At 33.2% G+C, this 18,721-nt stretch overlaps 1 protein-coding gene across 6 annotated transcripts in view; it reads left to right on the top strand.

Moving 5' to 3' along the window:
- Positions 1–18,721, top strand: part of SOX6 (SRY-box transcription factor 6) — a 669,339-nt gene that overhangs the window by 214,319 nt on the left and 436,299 nt on the right. The window contains exon 1 of one of the 6 annotated variants that reach the window (XM_017525626.2): positions 5,363–5,462. The exons of the other annotated variants lie outside the window; for them this stretch is intronic. The gene's annotated coding sequence lies outside the window, so the exon portion shown is untranslated. Of the gene's footprint in view, positions 1–5,362; positions 5,463–18,721 lie in introns of those variants that run through there. 6 annotated transcript variants of the gene reach the window in all.

Below are 18,721 nucleotides of genomic sequence, written 5' to 3'. Positions count from 1 at the left end.
AAAAATTGGTTTTGTTTTGAAAGGACAGGGTTCTTTTTATGACAATCTGGAATTCAGCCCAACTGAGTGTAGTTTTAGTTGTTAGGAGAGACCATTGGGGATAGGAAAGATGAAAGGTCATGGTGAGCTTCAAGGACATGAAAGGTTGTTGTCTCATGTAACAATGGTAGATTGTTTTTTTTCTAATATTTCTAGCCAGCCCATAAGTCAGGTGATGGAACAAATACCTACAGTTTAGTCAGGTGAAACAGGAGGGGGTGGAGGAAAGAAAGAAGAAAAATGGGGTAAGAGAAAGTTTGTATTTGTTAAAAAATATGAAAGGGTAACTCCAGTTTGCTTTTATTAAACAAAGCGATATTTCTTTGTCACCATCTCTGAGATTCCAGTATGCTTTGGGTGGCTTGCCTCTCTGGGCCATCACAACTCTGGGAAGCTCTCCAATGTGTTAGGAAATGTGATTTAAGCTTTCTTCCTGAACTCCCAGGACAGCAGTGATGTGATACTTAACAATAAATTTAGTTGTTGTAGCTTTCTCACATTATTGGTGTTCTTAAAAGGTTTTCCTTCAAATGTGCACTGAATAAAATGAATGATAAATATGAAAGAAATTTGTTTCACCACTCTACAGGGTTTTATCATAAATTCTATGGCTTCCATCACAGAAAGTTTACAGGAAACTGTTTAGATATTGCTGCAATAGCGACACAAATTTTTCTATATGTACATAAGAAAATGCCACAAATTTAAGAGCTATTGGGGGGGTTGTATACAGAAGAGGCAACAGAAAAAGAGCGAATACAGTGTTTTATATATATATATATATATATATATATATATATATATATATATATATAAAACCCTCAAAACAAAATCACCCTTTCTGAGTTTAAAACACTTTATTTCAGCAAAAGGAGTGACTTGTATTTTCCTTCCACATCAATATTAAAACATTTAGGGTTGTTGTTGGTGGTGATGTGTGTATGTATGTTTTAAGAACTACAAAGTGTATAGGAACAAGTGTACTTTATCTTTTCTAAGCAAAAAAATCGTCTCTTGATGATTTAAGAAACCTTCATACTTCTTCTCTATTGTTCCAAAAAAAACCTTTGTGTGGTTGAAGCTGGACTTGGTCCAGGGGGTTGGGGAGATTTTCAAATTCTCTTTTAATCCTTGGTCTTTGTTTTCTTGTTCTAGCCAACCATCCTATTGCTGTAGTCTTTATTCTTTTGAGAAGCTGTGTTCCTTTGATTTATTGTAGTTACCTCATAGACTTAAAGTAATATAATGAAACTTTAGAGCTTAATGACTTTTGAGGTCTCCTAGTTCAAATCTTATATTTGAGAAATTTAGAAAGTGAGACTGGAAAGTTGAAATGACTTGCCCAAGACAACTTAACTAATTAGAGATAGACAGCTGCCATTTGCTACCTGGTTTATATATAAACACTGAAATCAAAAGAAGACTGGAAAAGCATTATAAAAACATGTCTAACTTGTTTATTGGTTGTTGTGGTGGTTGAGGGGAGATGGAATAAAGCTAACATCTGGTAGTGGTGGTGGGGTTTGGGATTCAGATAAGATTTTTTTTGGTAACTATGAAAACTCCATTTTAAATAAATGGAGATTTTTTTTCCCTGTCAAAAGCAAACAACAAACAACAGCAACAACAACAACAAACTCCAGCATAACTGGTAAGGTACTAGCATAGGATCCAGAATCTGCAAACCTTTCTTGGTCCAGGCACTGTGTGAGATACTTTCATAAGCATTATTATAATTTACAATTTGAACACTATTTCTAGTGTGGTAAACTAGTTAACTGTTCTTTTTCCTAGTTATTGTATTTGTAGAAAGGGACCCAATGTTATTCAATTTCATTAGATGTTATGAGACATAAGAATTGGTATATGATTGAAAAATGTAATATACATTTGGCAGAATATTGTAAGACTGCAAATTTGTGCTTTATGCAAACACAGATATCACAAAAAGAAATATGGACTATAATATTTAGATCAATATAAAGGCCATAGTTTATTTTTGGAACCATTCAGAAAGTATTTAGAAATTTGGGACTGTATTTAATCATAAAGGAGGAAATAAAATAACCCATAATTTTACCTTATTATTTCATTATGAAATTTACTTCCTAGTAATATTTTGGTATATCTCATGTAAGTGTTTTATCTATGTATATATGAGAAGAAAGAACATGTCTAGCTTGTTTACTGCCCTCTCTCTTGTGCCCATAATAGTGCCTGGCTCATAGAAGTTACTTAAAAAATAGTTGAGCAAATGAAAAAAAAATTTCTGCAAGATTGGATCATACTGTAGGTACATTTTTATATTTAAAAACTAATTGAATTTTTTAATGTTAATAGTCTTGCAGAACATTTTAAATCACTACATCTTATACTGTCATATGGATGTACCACAATTTGTTTTACCATTACGTTACTGACTTACAACTTTTCAATATTATAGTACAAAAGTCCACTTATAAGAATATTTTGTTTATTATTAAAGTGGTAAAACTGTTAAAACTGATGAAAAATAACTCCTATGATTGTATTATAATGATCTCACCAAAGTTTGCCACCTCCTTCAAGTTTTTGCTTAAATGTCTTCTTAGTGAGATCCACCTTGACCATCCTATATAAAATTGCAACCCTCTAAACATTCCTGTTCTCTCTAGTACTGTTCTGTTTGTTTCCAGAATCTTTTTTCAAACTGAACATACTACATAATTTGTCTATCTTTTAAATGTATCACTTTTCTGTCCAACTGGAGTATAATAAGGTCTATGATGGCAGATAATGTTTGACTGTTTTTGTTGCTTATATTCCCCAATGTCTTGAACAAAGCCTAGAACATTGTACATGTTCAGCAACATTTATTGAATGGTTTATTGAAACTTTAAAAAGTGAAACTTTTTAAAAATTCAACATTCTTACTTCAGTTTCAGAATCCTTTTTTCTTCACATGGGCAACTCTCATCAACCAATTTTTGTACTGGCTAAAACTTCCATCTTCTCCTTTTGAACATGTACATGTTATCCAGTTAAATCAAAGCATGGCAGTTGATTGAATCTTAGGCCAATGTTGGATGAAGTCAAATGCCTTGTAACAAATACCCCAAGCTTTTACCCCTTCAAGTCAGTCTGAACTCTGTCTTTAGGTAGGTGGATGGTTTTAGATGAGTAATGTCACCAGTATCACTCCAAATAATCCCCTTCCTCATCTGGAAGTCCTTCTGGTAAGAATCTTGAGGCTTAGGTCTGAACTGGGCAAACTCAGGTTAATCTGATTATTTATCTGTACTTTGGGATGATTTTACCTTAGTCTTCCCCTAACTAATATTGGTCATATTCTTAAAATTTCCTTAAGAAACACATTTTACAAACTTCTATTTGCTTTTTCACTATGTATGGTTTATAGTTTTCTTTAAAAATAATATAGTACTTGGGAGGCTGAGGTGAGAGAATTGTTTGAGTTTAGGCATTTGAGTTGCATTGAACTATGATAGTGCCACTGCATTCCAACTTGGTCAATAGAGTGAGATCCAGTTTCTTGAAAAAAAAAAATACATAAAACAATAAACATATTACCACTTTAAGTTATTTGTGGGTATGTTAATTAAAATCTTTTATACAATAGCAATTTATATAGCTACAGTAATCCCTTATATTTATATGGTATTTATAGTTTCAAAGCTTTTTAATAAACATGATCCTTTTAAATTATAACCCTATGAGACACACAGGACCTGGTTTATTATATTCATTTTACAGATGAGGAACCAAAGCACAGAAAAGTTAAGAGACTTAGTCTAGATCATAAATCTAGGAAGTGGAAGCAAGACCATGAAAAAATCTAAGTTTTCTGAGTTGTACTAGTTCAGTACTGTTTTTTTTTCTTTTAGTCACTTTAACTTTCTCTCATAATCATGTTTTAAATCATCTTTTTGTTGACCTTTCTTGAAAGATTCTATTAAAATGAAAATAAATGGTTAGAATTTATTTTTTTAAAATTTTATTTCAGTCTGCTATTCATTCTGGTTCTCAAGGGTTTTCCTTTAGTTTTTTGTGGTTCTTTTTTTTTTATAGTCTTTATCTTTTCCTTCATTCTGGCTATGAACATGGCCTTTTGTAGCAATTTGTGAAACTACTGGCTGCCATGTCTGCCTTTTGACCTTATAGAGGAAAGACATGAAACAGGACATTAGAGTTTCATAAAGCAGAGAAAGGAAAAAAAAATCTAGGGTAAGTGGTACTTAGAGACATAGGTAGCTAGGCCTCAATAAGACCCATAGATAAAAAATGGAGTTAAAGAACAGATTCTAGTATTTTTCTGTAACATAGTTTTTGGTGTCAATTGTCCAATCTTTTAGCTAATACATTGCGTCTGCTGCTGTATTAACTTTCTCCTGAGGCTGTTCCTATCCTAGTAGACCCTTAATACTCTGTTCCATATCTGCTGTGGTGAATAGGACTTACTTATTCACATCCAGAAATGTGAAATGGACAAGTAGCTAAGAGGCCAGGGCATGGTCATGGTCTTAGATGGACTACTGGCACTCAGATACAGAAAAACAAGGTGGAATCTTAGTTATTGGAATGAAGGCAAAAGGTCAAGGTCAAACGAGCAATAAGGTATATAATTTTATTCTGAGTTCTAAGGAATTATGTTGGAGTCCTTCTTAGGTGAATTTAAGGTGGTCCCAGAGCATTGGCTCTCTAACTTTTGAGGTATGTAAGAATCACTTGGGTGGTTAGGACTTATCATGTGGGGGTCAGGTGTCTATATTTTTTGCAAGCATCCCAAGTTATTCTGATGCAAGTGTTTATAGATTGAATTTGCAGAAAAGTTCCATAAAACCTAGGATGACATTTATTGTAGGATAAAGGGACATGTCACTACAACTGTTGAGAGAGGGGGCATTTGGAATTTGAAAGTCAGACCTTTCTACTAAGAGAAAAATATATGTCTTGTGACAGAGCTGAGTTTTGTTTATCTGCATGTAAGAAAGCAATAAACATGGGCTGGTATGCACTGGACTGGTGTGCTGTAAATCTGTTAGGTTTTTCTCTTCATGTATCTTGTTTCTTGTGTTTATGACCTGAATGCTTTTATAATATCTAACAAAGATTTAAACCTTTTAGTGTAAAAAAGGTAAGGCTGATTATACTTTTGGGCCTAATCTAAGTTGTCCCTCATTTTTACTTTCCTTTTGATACCTGCCTGATTAAATTTCCCCTATTCCTTCCACTTTCATAAATTGATTAGCATGAATTGGGCAGACTGCTGTAATGCTAAGGGTTAACCAGAAGAGAATTACAAATGAACTATCTAGAAAGTTGATTATTAATCCAGCTAGAGAAGAAATATCCTTTTACTTAGCAAGAATGAGTATCCGAAGAGCTGATAATATTGTTCAGGCAGCGGAGTGGAATGGCAGAGCTTGGTAAGTAAAACAAAACTTGGATTTAATCTTTTATATCCACTTTTTAAAATGATTAGAATGTTGATATATTTAAACAATTAAGTCTAAGATGAATTTACAAGCTGCTGTTACAAATCTAAAAAGTTCTAAATGTGTTTGTTAATGAGATCCCCATACATGCTATTGGTAGATGGTAACTAAAAAGTATTTACATAAGTAGATAAATATATTTAATTTTGAATATTTATAAAAATGCATGATTAGGTTTGTGATTAAGAACAAGGAAGTGGGCATGGATAAATGATTACTAAAACAATCTAAGTCCAAACCTCAAGGAATATAAACTGAAGAATCTTGAGTGACAAACTCTCTTGTTTTTTTCACAAGAGGAAGTTCTGGATTCTTAGGTATTAAAATGTAATTTAAAGTAAAATATTCACTGAGATATTTTCCAGAAGTCTAGTTAACAAAAACTGTTATAGGTTCTGATATTTTTGGGGTCCCAGCATTCATTTCATTATGATGTTTAATAAGGACTTTTCTAAAGACAGCTTTTATGGTATTTGTGATTGGAAGGAAAGAGAAATGAGAGGATCTGTGCTATTTGTACAAAGAAAATTAAGTGAAAAGATATGATTTTAATAATGTTCTTCCACTAAAGACTGCTCCTCCTGTTGTAGAAGAAATTTTGATGACAATATTTAATTCTATAAGATTGAGATTTTGCATGAATTACTTCATATTACAAAAATGAGCCTTTTAAACATAATGTGGACCATACATTATTGAATATTATTGAAACTCTATGCAATCATAAGTCATTTCAATGTACTATTATTGTACTTAGGAGAAGTTAAGAAACATATTAAACTTGACTTACATTGCAATTCCACACAAACAAATGCACATTTTTAAAATCTTTTCTTTCAACATACATCTTGAGTAGGAATAAAAACAATTCAAATTAACATGTTGTCATTTAATGCTTAACTGAGCACAGAAAAAGTATCTTTTCAAAAACTAAAAATTCAGTGTTGGAAATCTACACGATATGTGTGCATGTGTTTGTGTATGTGTATTTGTGAAAATACATTCAAAATGCATGTATATAGGACTAAATAGTGTACATTTAGTCCTATATACTCGGCTTTTGTTAGTTCTGATGTTCTGGCCTATATTTAAGACTGGGAATAGTAGATTATTGTAAGTGAAATGATAAAAATAGTTAACATTTATTGAGCTCTTGTGTGCTAAATGCTGTGTTTTTAATCTCATTTAATCCTCAGATTAACTCTGTGCTTGTTGGAAAGCTGTAAGGATTATAGTGTATGCTAAAACAAAAGATAAGCTAATTAAAGAACCCCTAACATCTGATGCTAAAAGTCTGGAGAATAAAGGCCCAGGAAACAAAACGTATAAGAGGGGAGGTCCCTAAATTCTATATGCTTGTATTTCTTAAAATTGAAAGATTTGATATGAGCCTGGGAAAGAAGAGGGAAAGGAAATGAAGTAGTAAATTCTTAGCATTCATTGATTCTTTAAATAATTTTTATTAAGAAAATTTCAGTCATACAAAAATGTATAAAGAATGGTATAAATACCTATGTGTTTATAAGAAATAAAACATTACTAATACAGTTGAAGACTTTCCTAGTTTTATACCTCCCTCTCTTCATGCTAGTGGTAATGACTCTTGAATTTGATGTCTTTCATTCCCAGGCTTCTTAAAAAATATTATGTTTAAATTCCATATTTCTTATATGGTAGGGAAAACCCCACCTACCATCCTTTGGGATCCAAGAAATACTTTTTCTTGGCTTCCTATTATACTTTAATTAAACAAACAGAAATTATTCTCAACATCAAAGACCCTGGCCCGGCAGAATCTGACCCCTGTATTGCCAGCCTCGGCTCTTGTCTTTCTCCCAAATGGTTCTTTCTGATCCAGCTATTGTACTGGTCTACTGTCAGTTTCTTGGACCCTCCAAGTTCTTTTCTATACCAAGGTATTCACATAATGCCGTCTTCTCAACTGGAATGCACCTCTTTCCACTCTTCGTCAGAAGGATTCCTATTCATTCTTTAGGTCCCTGTTTAAATGCCATTTCTTCAGCGAAACCTTCCCTGCTCCTTCCGATGCAGATCTGGTCTCCCTGCAAAGAGCTTGTTTCTTATACTTTAATTTATTTCAGATATTGCAGTTTGAAATTATGTATCTGTGTGGTTTTTTAGTGTCTGTCCTTCACTTTGAACTGGCCCATTTTGTTCTTGGATGTTTTGCTTACCATGTAGCACACATGGTCTTGCACATTACAAGCATTCAGTAAATATTTGTTGTTGTTATCAGGGAGAGGAATGTAGTGAGTGAGAAAGAGTGAAAAAAGGGAGATTGAGAGAAAGCAAAGTACATAAAAATAGAGTCTGTTGGTTGGTTTGGATACAGTGTTTAGAGAAAATTATGCAACTTGATGCTAGCAAAGATTGGGGTGAGGGTGGTGGTAGAAACATTTTTGTTTTTTAATATCTAGCTGTAGAACATTTAACAGCTTTTCTTCTTTTTTTTTTTTCAGTCTAGTCTATCACTTTTGTGTCCTTGCTTTGGGGAATCTGTATTCCTGGACACAGGAACTGAACTTTCAAGTTGTAAACTTGTGGAGCAGCCCCAGTGGCTATAATCTTATTGTTGAAATGCTATAATTGGCTCTAAAAATCTGGAAAAATTTAGGACACAGTTGAGAAAAAAATGCCTGGCATTTTTGTAGAGAAAAGCCATGAGACCACATGGAAGGGTTTTAAGGTAGATAACAATAACAAAAATATTCATAGTGTTTCTAGTTGCTAAAATATTGCTAGACTTTCTTCAGGAGAATATAGAAAAGGTTATAAAAAAGGAAAAAGAAAATGAAGTCAGTCTGAGAGGATGGCTGTGTTTATAAAATGTCAGAATATACTTATATTGTATTCTATGTAAATCTTTGCTGGCATTTGCAATTAAGTCCAAGGCTAAAAGATTATGCTGGGATATTTTTTTGTTGGTGATGAGGGAAAAGGAGATAAAAAAGAGGATTTAATTAAAATGTTTTGGTGTTAAAAGGAGGGGATTTATAGAGTGTCTCACTTGAGGTGCCAGTATTATTAATAACATTGCACCTTATGTTTTTATTACATGTTATACTTTCAAGTGAACTTTTTCTTATATTATCTTATACATTTATTTTTACTTGTCTGTATTTTATTTTAGACCAGTAAATGACTATGGAATTATAATAGTGTCTTTTTTCATCTTATTCAATGTAAAAATTTCTTCTTCATAGTAAAAATACAATTAAAAATTTCAGTCTCACAATATTTGGAAAGATGAAAAGTCAGTAGATTCCTCTGAGGCCTTATAGTAACCCTGTGAGATGGTTAAAGTAGAACTGTTATTACATTTGTTTCACAGCTAGGAAAACTGGGACAGGAATCAGACAAGAGCCAGGACTAAACCTCTTTTTTCCTTTTTAAAGGCATAGGTGTAACTTTCTAGGTAAGATAAATATTCACCTCACCCCTGCATTCCCCAAAAGATTTAGATTGGAGGTTAAGTTTTTTAAGGACTAGGATGAATTAGGTGGATGTCCTCCATAAGTTTTCTAGATTTGAAGGTTTTATTTTTTCTAATTTCCTAAAGATGCAAAGTAGTTAACAATTTCCAGCATAAGGAACTGAGATGGTTAAAGGCATATAATTAACAGAGACACATTACTAAGCCTAATTATAAGTTAAGCCTTCTTGGATGAAGTTTAGTGGTTAATTTGTTGCCCAAAATTTTAGGGTTCCAAAAATAAGGAGAAACAGGTGTGGGATTAAAAGAATGAAATATCTTAATTTTTAGTAAATGATCTGTGGCTCAAATGAAGCCATGTGATAAGGCAGAAGATAATAGCCTATTGGGTAGACAACCAAGTCACATGAGCTGAAGATGGGTTGATGCCCATTTAAAAGATATTTTAAAAGAGAAAGTGAAGAGCAATGTGTATGTCATGTATATATACATGTGCAGGAAGGTAGAGGGATATTTTTTTGAAAACAAATGCCAGGAAGTATTTTTAATGATTACCCAAGAATGCTGTTGCTTCATTAAGGTAAAAGCCAAATCTTGTTTTTTTTTTTTTTTTTTTTCATTGGACAAATTGCCTGGTTGCAGAGAAATTCAGTTTCTCACACTTTCCTGGGCTCGCTGGCAAAAGCTTCCCTTAGGTTAAAAGAACAAAGCATGTTTATTCTGTAAAACAGAAATCTAAGGAGAATTCAGTAGGCATCCTGGGATGGCTAGAGTGCTGTCATAGTGAAAAGAGTTTATACTGTGGAGTGCTAGACTGGAGTTAGTAGTTGAGTCTCAGAGAACCAAAGTCACAGGCAAACAGAAGAAATAACTTTGTAACAGTTATGGCTGACTGAAAATGGAATGGGCTTTTGCTGAGATGATCAAGTTCTTGTCACTAGAAAGAACTGAGGAGACAGATTAAATGTTGAGTTATTCCAAATTATTTCAGCATTAAAGTTTATGAGAAGATGTCCTCTGTGAGTCACCTGGCTAAGACAGGGAAGTGAGTCAACTTAAAGGACAAAGATATATTCCTCTATTATGTGAAGCCAGGAATGAAGTTCATGAAGGCCAGATGTACTTTCTGAGTTGCTCAAGCATATGAATAATAAAAAAAAGGTGTGTTTTTATCTGTAGACAGCCAATTGATATCTGGAATTACCTCAAGTAAGAACTTTAGACTTCACCATGTATCCCCAAACCTCTTAAGAATTGGTGTGAGTGGAACTGTTATTATAAAAGGAAAAAAGATAAATAATTTTGTTTCTCCATAGGGTCCAGATGTGGAAAATAAGAATTTTAATCTGCATTTGGAAGGACAGATTTTAAAAGTAATAATAAATTAATTTACTTATCTTTAGAAAACTTCTGATCTTCTGGCACATTAAAAAGATAGTAGATCACATTTTAAGCACTTTAGAGATATTCTGTTATTTTTGTTTCTCTTATTGAGGTAATATTTCATTTAAAAAATTAAGAATATTTTAAACTTAAGTAAGACGTAAATACATTCTTGTTGTAAAGCAGTGCCTGGCACATAGTGGACTATCATTAAGCATTTCTTGAATTAATAATTATTGAACAAAAGGTGAGGGAAATTTTTCTTAATGTCTTTTTTCATCCTAAAGATGATTTCTTTTCCCAAGCATACTGCTATTTCCAATTTTGTTTGTGCCCTTCCAGATTTCTTCTATAATCACATACAAAAATATACCATTATATAGAAACATGCAGTTTTATTTCGTGTCAGGGCAACAGTCTCCCCTTTTACATATATTGCTTTATATTTTACATGCTTTTTTTCCACTTAAAATTATGGCTTGGAGCTCTATGTCAGTTTATATAGCTTTATCCCATTTTCTTCTACATAATATTTTGTACTATATATGTACCATTGTTATATTAATAGACATCTGAGTTATTTCCAGTTTAAATATTCTCAACTGAAATTTTAGGCATTTCAGTATTGAGGATGGCAAAACGTGACATCTTTTAAAATATGTAAAATTGGTACAGAAAATTTCTACTTGGTAGAGTTATGAAAATTAAATAGAAAGATAAAGGCACCTAGCACTCGGTGGACTTTTAATAAACATTAATACTCTTCCTTCCATCTTCTCTTACATCCTTTGCATGAGGTTAGGATTGAAAGAATAAAGAAATGTTATCTCTCACTTCCTCATTTTCATCTTCCCCTGTATGTTATTTGTATTACATACTGAAATTTAAATTCTCAATTTGAAGGCTGTTGAAGGTGTTGACTGACTTAGTGCTTTTCCCTCCATTCTTCTTTAATGATTGGCTGATGAGAACATGTTTACTAATAATGAATTAATTCATTCACTGACTAAACATCAATTTATGCCTACTATAAGCCAGGCACAAAGGGGATAAAACAAAAAAAGATGTGATTCTTACATACAAGAATCTTACAAGTTTGTCAGCAAGACAGACACATAAACTAATAAATACAGAATAATGTGATAGGAGCTTGGGTAAATCAGGGATGGGAACAAATAGATGAGTAGTCAGGGAAGGTTTTCATGGAGTAGGTAACAGTTGAGATTAAACATTAAAGGTTTATTAACATTTCATTGAACAGATCAAAGGAAAGGACATTAGATGCAGAGGAATAGAATGTGTAAAGGCATGAAGGAATGAAAAAGCATTGTGTCATTTAATTGTCTTTAAGGCAATACAAGAAATATTTATTATTAGAGAGTAATTGGTAGTGAGAAAGGGCCTCTTAATCCACTGAAAACTGAGTAGGGATAACAACTAAAACTCTGGACAAAACACAGCTATTTGAAGGCACTGAAGAGCAACTTGATCTTGAGAGGAGAATGAGCTTTGTAAGACTGGAGGGAAAGAAACTGGGTAAGTTTGCCATTTTCAAGCTTTCTAGTATGAGGGCAGGCTGCAAAAAAAAAAAAAAAAAAAAAAAAGAGTTTTTTTGACTTGGAGAATCAAGGGAATAGACTTTGGGCAACCACAGATCCTAAGAGGTAAGGAGGTAATCCTGTCAAGTAAAAAGCCACAGAAAGGGAACCCCAACTTCCATATTACAAATCTCTGACTGATCCCCAAACCATCCATGTGCAGGATTGGTCTCAAGTAGTCAAAGTAAGGTTAAAAGTGCTAAATAGATGTTTGAGCTACTGCTTACTGCAGGTAAGACAAAATGTGCAGTTTTAGTCTCAGCAAGTAAGCTTCTTAAACAACAATACTATATAGAATACAGTAGATGAATCTAGAGTCTCCACAGCATAGTGGTCGCAATGTCTAAGATATAATCCAAAATTGCTCAACATATGAAGAATCAGGAAAATTTGAAAAAAAATTAGGACATCTCAGCAGAGAGAGATAAAATTATTAAGAGCCAAAAGGGAAGTTTAAACTAAAAAAATAATATCTGAAATAAGAAAATCACTTGAGAGAATAATCAGCAGAATAGAAATGAGAGCAAAAATTCAGTGAAACTGAAGATAGATCAGTAGAAATTACGCAGTTTAAAGAACAGAGCGGCCAGACATGGTGGCTCAAGCCTGCAATGTCAGCACTTTGGGAGGCCTAGGTAGGAGGATTGCTTGGGACTTAGAGTTTGAGACCAACCTGGGCAGCGTAGCAAGACTCTGTCTCTACATAGTGATAAAACTAGCTAAGGGTGGTGACATGAACCTATAGTCCTAGCTACTTGGGAGGCTGAGGTGGGAGGATCACTTGAGCCCAGGAGTTCAAGGCTGCCGTGAACTAAGATGGTGCCACTGCACTCTTGCCTGGTTGTCAGTGAGACTCTGTCTCTAAAGAACAAAAATAAAAAAAAACCAAAATGACAGATAAAAACATTGGAAAATAAAATGAATATAACATTAGGAATATGTAACAATATTAAAAGGTCTAACATACATGAGTCCCAGAAAATAAAAGGGAATGGTGTTGGGGCTGGTAAAATAATTGAAGAAATAATGTCACAAAATTTCCCAAATTTGGTACAAGATATGTATGTACAGTTTTAAGAAGTTCAGCAAATTCCAAGCAAGATAAATGCAAAGAAAAGTACATCTAGGCACATCATAGTCAAAGTGCTGGAAATAAGAAAATAGTACAGGCAAAAATTGTTTTTCTTTTGTAAAGACCAAGAGAGAAAGACAACACAACTTATCAATATCAGGAATGAAAGAGGAATTATTGCTATATATCTTACAGATATTAAACAGACAATGAGAACATTAGGAATATCTTTATATCAAAAGTTATACAACTTAGATGAAACAGACACATTTCTTAAATAATAACTTACCAAAACTGACACAAGATGAAACAGAAAACCTAACTATCTCTTTCTGAAAGAAATTGAACTTGTTCATAAAACAATAAAAATTTCTATAAAGGAAACCCCAGGCCCAAATGATTTCATTTGTGGACTCTATCAAACATTTAACAAATAACACCACTCTTACATAAACTCTTTCAAAAAAATAGGAAAGAAGGGAACAATTTCTACGTCATTTTATGAGACCAGTATAACCCTAACATCAAACCTGAAAAAACATTACATAAAAAAAAAATTATCAACCAATATCATTCATGGTCATAGATGAAAAGATCTTTAACAAACAGTAGCAAATTAAATCCAGCAATATAGAAAAAGGATGAAATATCACAACCAAGTAGGGTTTAGTCCAGAAATACAAGATTGGTTTAACATTTGGAAAATGTGGCTGTATTAACAGAGTAAATGAGAAACCATATGTCATTTCAATAGTTGCAGAAAAAACAGCTGACCACATCCATTAATAATTTAAAAACTCCCAGCAATGTAGGAATAGAATATAACTTTCTTAATCTGAAAAGGGTGTCTATGAAAAACCTACAACCAACATCATATTTGATGGTGAAATAGTGAATGCTTTCTTCCCAAGATGGGAAAGAAGGTACTGTCCATGCTCATTCGTCCTACTTGACATTGTATTCAAGGTCCTAACCATTAGAGTGAGGCAAGACAAGGAAGCAAATAGTTTAATAATACAAGAGGAAAAAAGTAGAACTGTATCTGCATCTTTGCGAAGGTCATGTGATACAAGGGTAATATCTTTAGTATTTTAATATACTAAGTGGCGGGGATAAAAATTGCATGGTAAACAATGGGAAAAATGATTTCATTTTGACTTAACCGTTACAAATTAAAATTAGTAAAAATAAGTTTATATATTGACAATATTCATTTATAATTCTAACTATGCATTAATTCTTAGAAGAGAGATCATGTTTTTAAGAGTAATTGTTCAGGTCAAATATTATGAAAGCAAAATTAATTTCCACAAAGTAGTACCATTCATCATAATAAAGGCCATTTTTGCAAAGAAAATTTCCTAAGGACTTTAATCTTTATATATTCAAATAATTCTTTGCGAATAATCTACCATATTGACTATCATTCCTGACAGTCTCTGGTTCTTCAGTTTTTATCTTAAGTCTAACTGTAAATTGTTGATTTGTCCATGGTTTGAGCTGTTCTCTGATATTATATTTCTTTGCTTCATGAAATCTTGCATCTTTTGCAAGATTTGTGATTTTGCTTTGCACTCACCTTGCATTTTTATTTTGAATAATGGTTTGATTGCCACAATACAGTATCTAGTTATTGACTAGCCTGATTCTCAAACTTGACTGAAAAAAAAATTACAGGTTTATGGCAGTTTTAAGAAATATTCTTTTGCTTAGGTTACACTTCAACCAGTTAAATCAATCTTTTGAAATGGGACCCAGGCATCAATAGTTTTTAAAGGTCTCCATGTGACTCCAGTGTGCAGACAAGTTTGAAACCACTGAGCAATGATTATCAAAGATACAATGACATTAAACCAAACGTGTGAGATACATGTTAAGTTAATCTGTGAGGGATGTTTATGTGAAGACTAATTTTACAAATGGTAAGTTTATTAATGAATGCCTTTTACCTTCTATATAATTTTGGTGACTCACATAATAAATATTTGGATAACCAGAGAATCTCCTAAATCCATTGAGTGCCAAGCATATATGGGCCGTGGTGAACTAACATGTATATTGTACCTTTTCTAGTTTACAATCCAAATAAGAGGATGACATCAAATAAATACTTAATTATAGGATAATAAATACTATGAAGGAAAAGGGAGACCTAATTGGGTTTGGGATCAAGGATGATGACTATACATTAGTGATTTTAAACCTGAGACATAAACGATAAGAGGGAACAGTACTTTTGAGGATCATAAATGGAAAAGAATCTTGTAAGCTTTAAGAACAAATATCAGGGAAAAGTGATTTAGAGAACAATCAACAGAGAATAGTTAGAGAAGATCAGGTCTTACGTTGCTAAGTGTGTGTTTATGTGTCAGGAAATAGGAATAGAAAGATAATGTGGAATCAGCTTGTTAATGAGTGTTATATCCATAAAAAGGAACTATATCTTGTAGGTTATAGGAAAATAATGAAGGTTTTTAAGTAGGATATTGAAATGATTAGAGTTTATGTTTCAGGGCCATGACTCAGTTACCTCACCACTACCCCCCACCCCCTGCAAAAAAGGTTTTTTCAGTGTGGTATTCTCAACTTAGAATCAGGAAAGTAAACTTTTCTTTGTGCTTCCTGCATTACAGTAAAGTGATTGAAGTTGAATGGATTTATCCTTCAATTCTCATTATTATCCCACCTTCCAAGCTAAACTCAAAACCACATGTATAAGAACAATAACAACAACAACAAAACCCAATTATACTAGTATTCCAAGCAGTCTTCCTATGAACATTCGATTTTGCCAAAGACAGCTTTAAAATAAGGCTGGAAGTTTGAGAGCCATACTCGAGAGGTTGGCCCAGAAAACAACATGGTTCCAGATACCACAGATCTCTCAACACGTTAATGCAGCCTAAGGCAATTCAACAGCAGCAAACATGAAACTATCCTCTTAGTTTGAATGACTAGTAGGAAAGAAAGTAGGAGAGAAAAAAATGCAAATTTTTATTTAAATAATGTTTCATATATTTTTCTCCTTTGGACCCAATTCAGTCACAAATTATATAACAGTTGCTTGGGATTTACACACCATTAATTAATTCAAAAAAGCAAAAAATGAGTAAGAACCAAAAGCTTATTTATTATGCCCTTCTTTCCTTTTAAGCTTCATGAAGAACTCAGTGTCTCTTGTGATCCCAGGAGTTTGCATTTCTAAGACTTGGGTGTATCCAATTTAAAATGTATTAAAATATGCTCCCAACATAATAATAAAGGCAAGATATTTGTTTTAGTTTTTCTTTACCTTTTTGTTTACTGAAAAGTTTTTCTTTTAGATGATGGAAATAAGACTTGAAAATAATGACACTACTGAGAGTAAAGCATACCTCAAGAGCATTTTTGTTTATTTTCCAAGGATAAAATGCACTTTAGTAAATATTTTACAGGCATGATTTAGACTTACCCTCTTTTTATTACGAAATATAGATGCCTCTGGTATTAAAAATGTTTGATGTTGCTTTTAATCCACTGACAATCAGAATCCAAGAAAAGAAATAACATAGTCACAGCTGAGTCAGCTAAACTGCCAATTAGATCTGGAGATGTCAAGTTTTGGGGGAAATTATAGAAAGGGTGAACTGAATATTAATTGTGATCAGGGAAGCACATAATCTAAATTCTAGTTATGATTCTGCCACAGAGTAACTGTGTGACTGTGTTTCATTTAGTTCATCTCAAATCTGTACTAGCCTTCTACTATTACTACTGACAATAATAATAACAGTATTTGAAGTAATTGAAGTAATCGAGAGTTTACAATGTCCTAGTACTTTGTGCCTTTTAATTCTGGTTTTCACTCTTTTTTCCTTTTTTTTTTTATTATTATACTTTAAGTTCTGGGGTACATGTAAATCGTGCAGATTTGTTCATAGGTATACACGTGTCTTGATGGTGGTTTGCTGCATCCATTGCCCCTGTTTTTCACTCTTTTAAAGTTAGAGCTCTGGTTAATGAGGAAAAAGGAACATGATTTCTATTCTGGGAAAATACACTTTTTTTTTTTAGCTGAAAAAGTCCTTTAGGACCTGCTGTATAGCTCTCTGGTGTATTCTCTGTTAATTGTACATGGTCTTCAGTGGGACAGTTCCAAAGACAGACACATACTACAGGTCAGAAAGAAAAAAAGAGCCATATGTTCATTTCTGATATTTAGTTTGCTTTCTATGCTGCCATTCTTTTTTGTGCCCATTGTTCAGTGGCAGTGATTACACAGTAATAGCTAAATTTGCCGAAAGCATTTTTATTTCTATTTTAGAATGTGAAAAGGTATATTTCACTTATGACTATGCTTCTTGAACTTAGTTTTATCAGTTTATTTCCATTTTTTCATAGAGTTGTTTAAACATTTTTTTTACTCTAAAAATGAGGGTGTGTTAGAATTGTTGAAAGAAAAGATAGAGGTAACCATATGTGGTTCTTAAAAGGTTTGTGTTGTAACTAAACATTTTTTTTACTCTAAAAATGAGGGTGTGTCAGAATTGTTGCAAGCAAAGATAGAGGTAATGATATGTGGTTCTTTTTTTTTTTTTTTTTTTTTGAGACGGAGTTTCGCTCTTGTTACCCAGGCTGGAGTGCAATGGCGCGATGTCGGCTCACTGCAACCTCTGCCTCCCGGGTTCAGGCAATTCTCCTGCCCCAGCCTCCTGAGTCGCTGGGATTACAGGCACGCGCCACCATGCCCAGCTAATGTTTTTGTATTTTTAGTAGAGACGGGGTTTCACCATGTTGACCAGGATGGTCTCGATCTCTTGACCTCGTGATCCACTCGCCTCGGCCTCCCACAGTGCTGGGATTACAGGCTGGAGCCACCGCGCCCGGCCCATATGTGGTCCTTAAAAGGTTTTTGTTGTTACTGGCTGCTAATTAAAATGGTATCTCTAAGATGAATCTACTTTTAGCATTTTTTTCTTTTTCAAGTGAATTTATTGTGCAACAATTAATCAAATTTTTCTCATATGTTACATTATTTTAATACGTTTATTCTAGGATGTCATGGAGGCAATTTGAACAGGAACTCACTATAGAACGAGTTAATCTATTGTACATTTGTGTGTTTCTTAGGTTTCTAGAGACTGCCTCTTTAAGTGCAAACATTATTTTTACAATTTGACTATACATTCTGATTCCTAAACAGTTTATTGTTTAGAAAAAATAGAAAGGTTAAAGAAGATAATTAAAATAACCTATATTTCATTACCAGAGATAGTTCCTGTTAATATTTTGGTGCAATATATATGAGGGTGAGGTTGTATCATAGTTTTATCTTCTGATTTTTAAATTTAATTTTTTAACAACGTTTCTCAATGACTCAGCTATCACTACAAATATCTGATTCCTGAGCTGGTCCTTGAATTGAGGGTCTGTTAAGGCTATTTATCTCTACATTGAGTGATCTCCTAATTGCTGTGTTTTTTGAGTTCTTATGTCTGCAGTTTTGGTTTCCTATCTTTGCCTTTTTCAGACTTGAAATTGTCATTTTTCTGTAATTAATGTTTTTGCCTTTAGCAATATCAGTTCTCCTTCCATACGCCTTTATAAGCTGCTACTTCTATTTGACTGTGGGCTGTTAAATTAGATAAGAAAAGAGGGAAAACTAGCATTTTATAGGCCTCCTTTTTGTTGTACAGCACTAACG

Source organism: Cebus imitator, unplaced genomic scaffold, assembly GCF_001604975.1.
Source record: "Cebus imitator isolate Cc_AM_T3 unplaced genomic scaffold, Cebus_imitator-1.0 Scaffold39, whole genome shotgun sequence".
Lineage (NCBI taxonomy): Eukaryota > Metazoa > Chordata > Mammalia > Primates > Cebidae > Cebus > Cebus imitator.
This window is presented reverse-complemented; position numbering and strand designations above follow the sequence as displayed.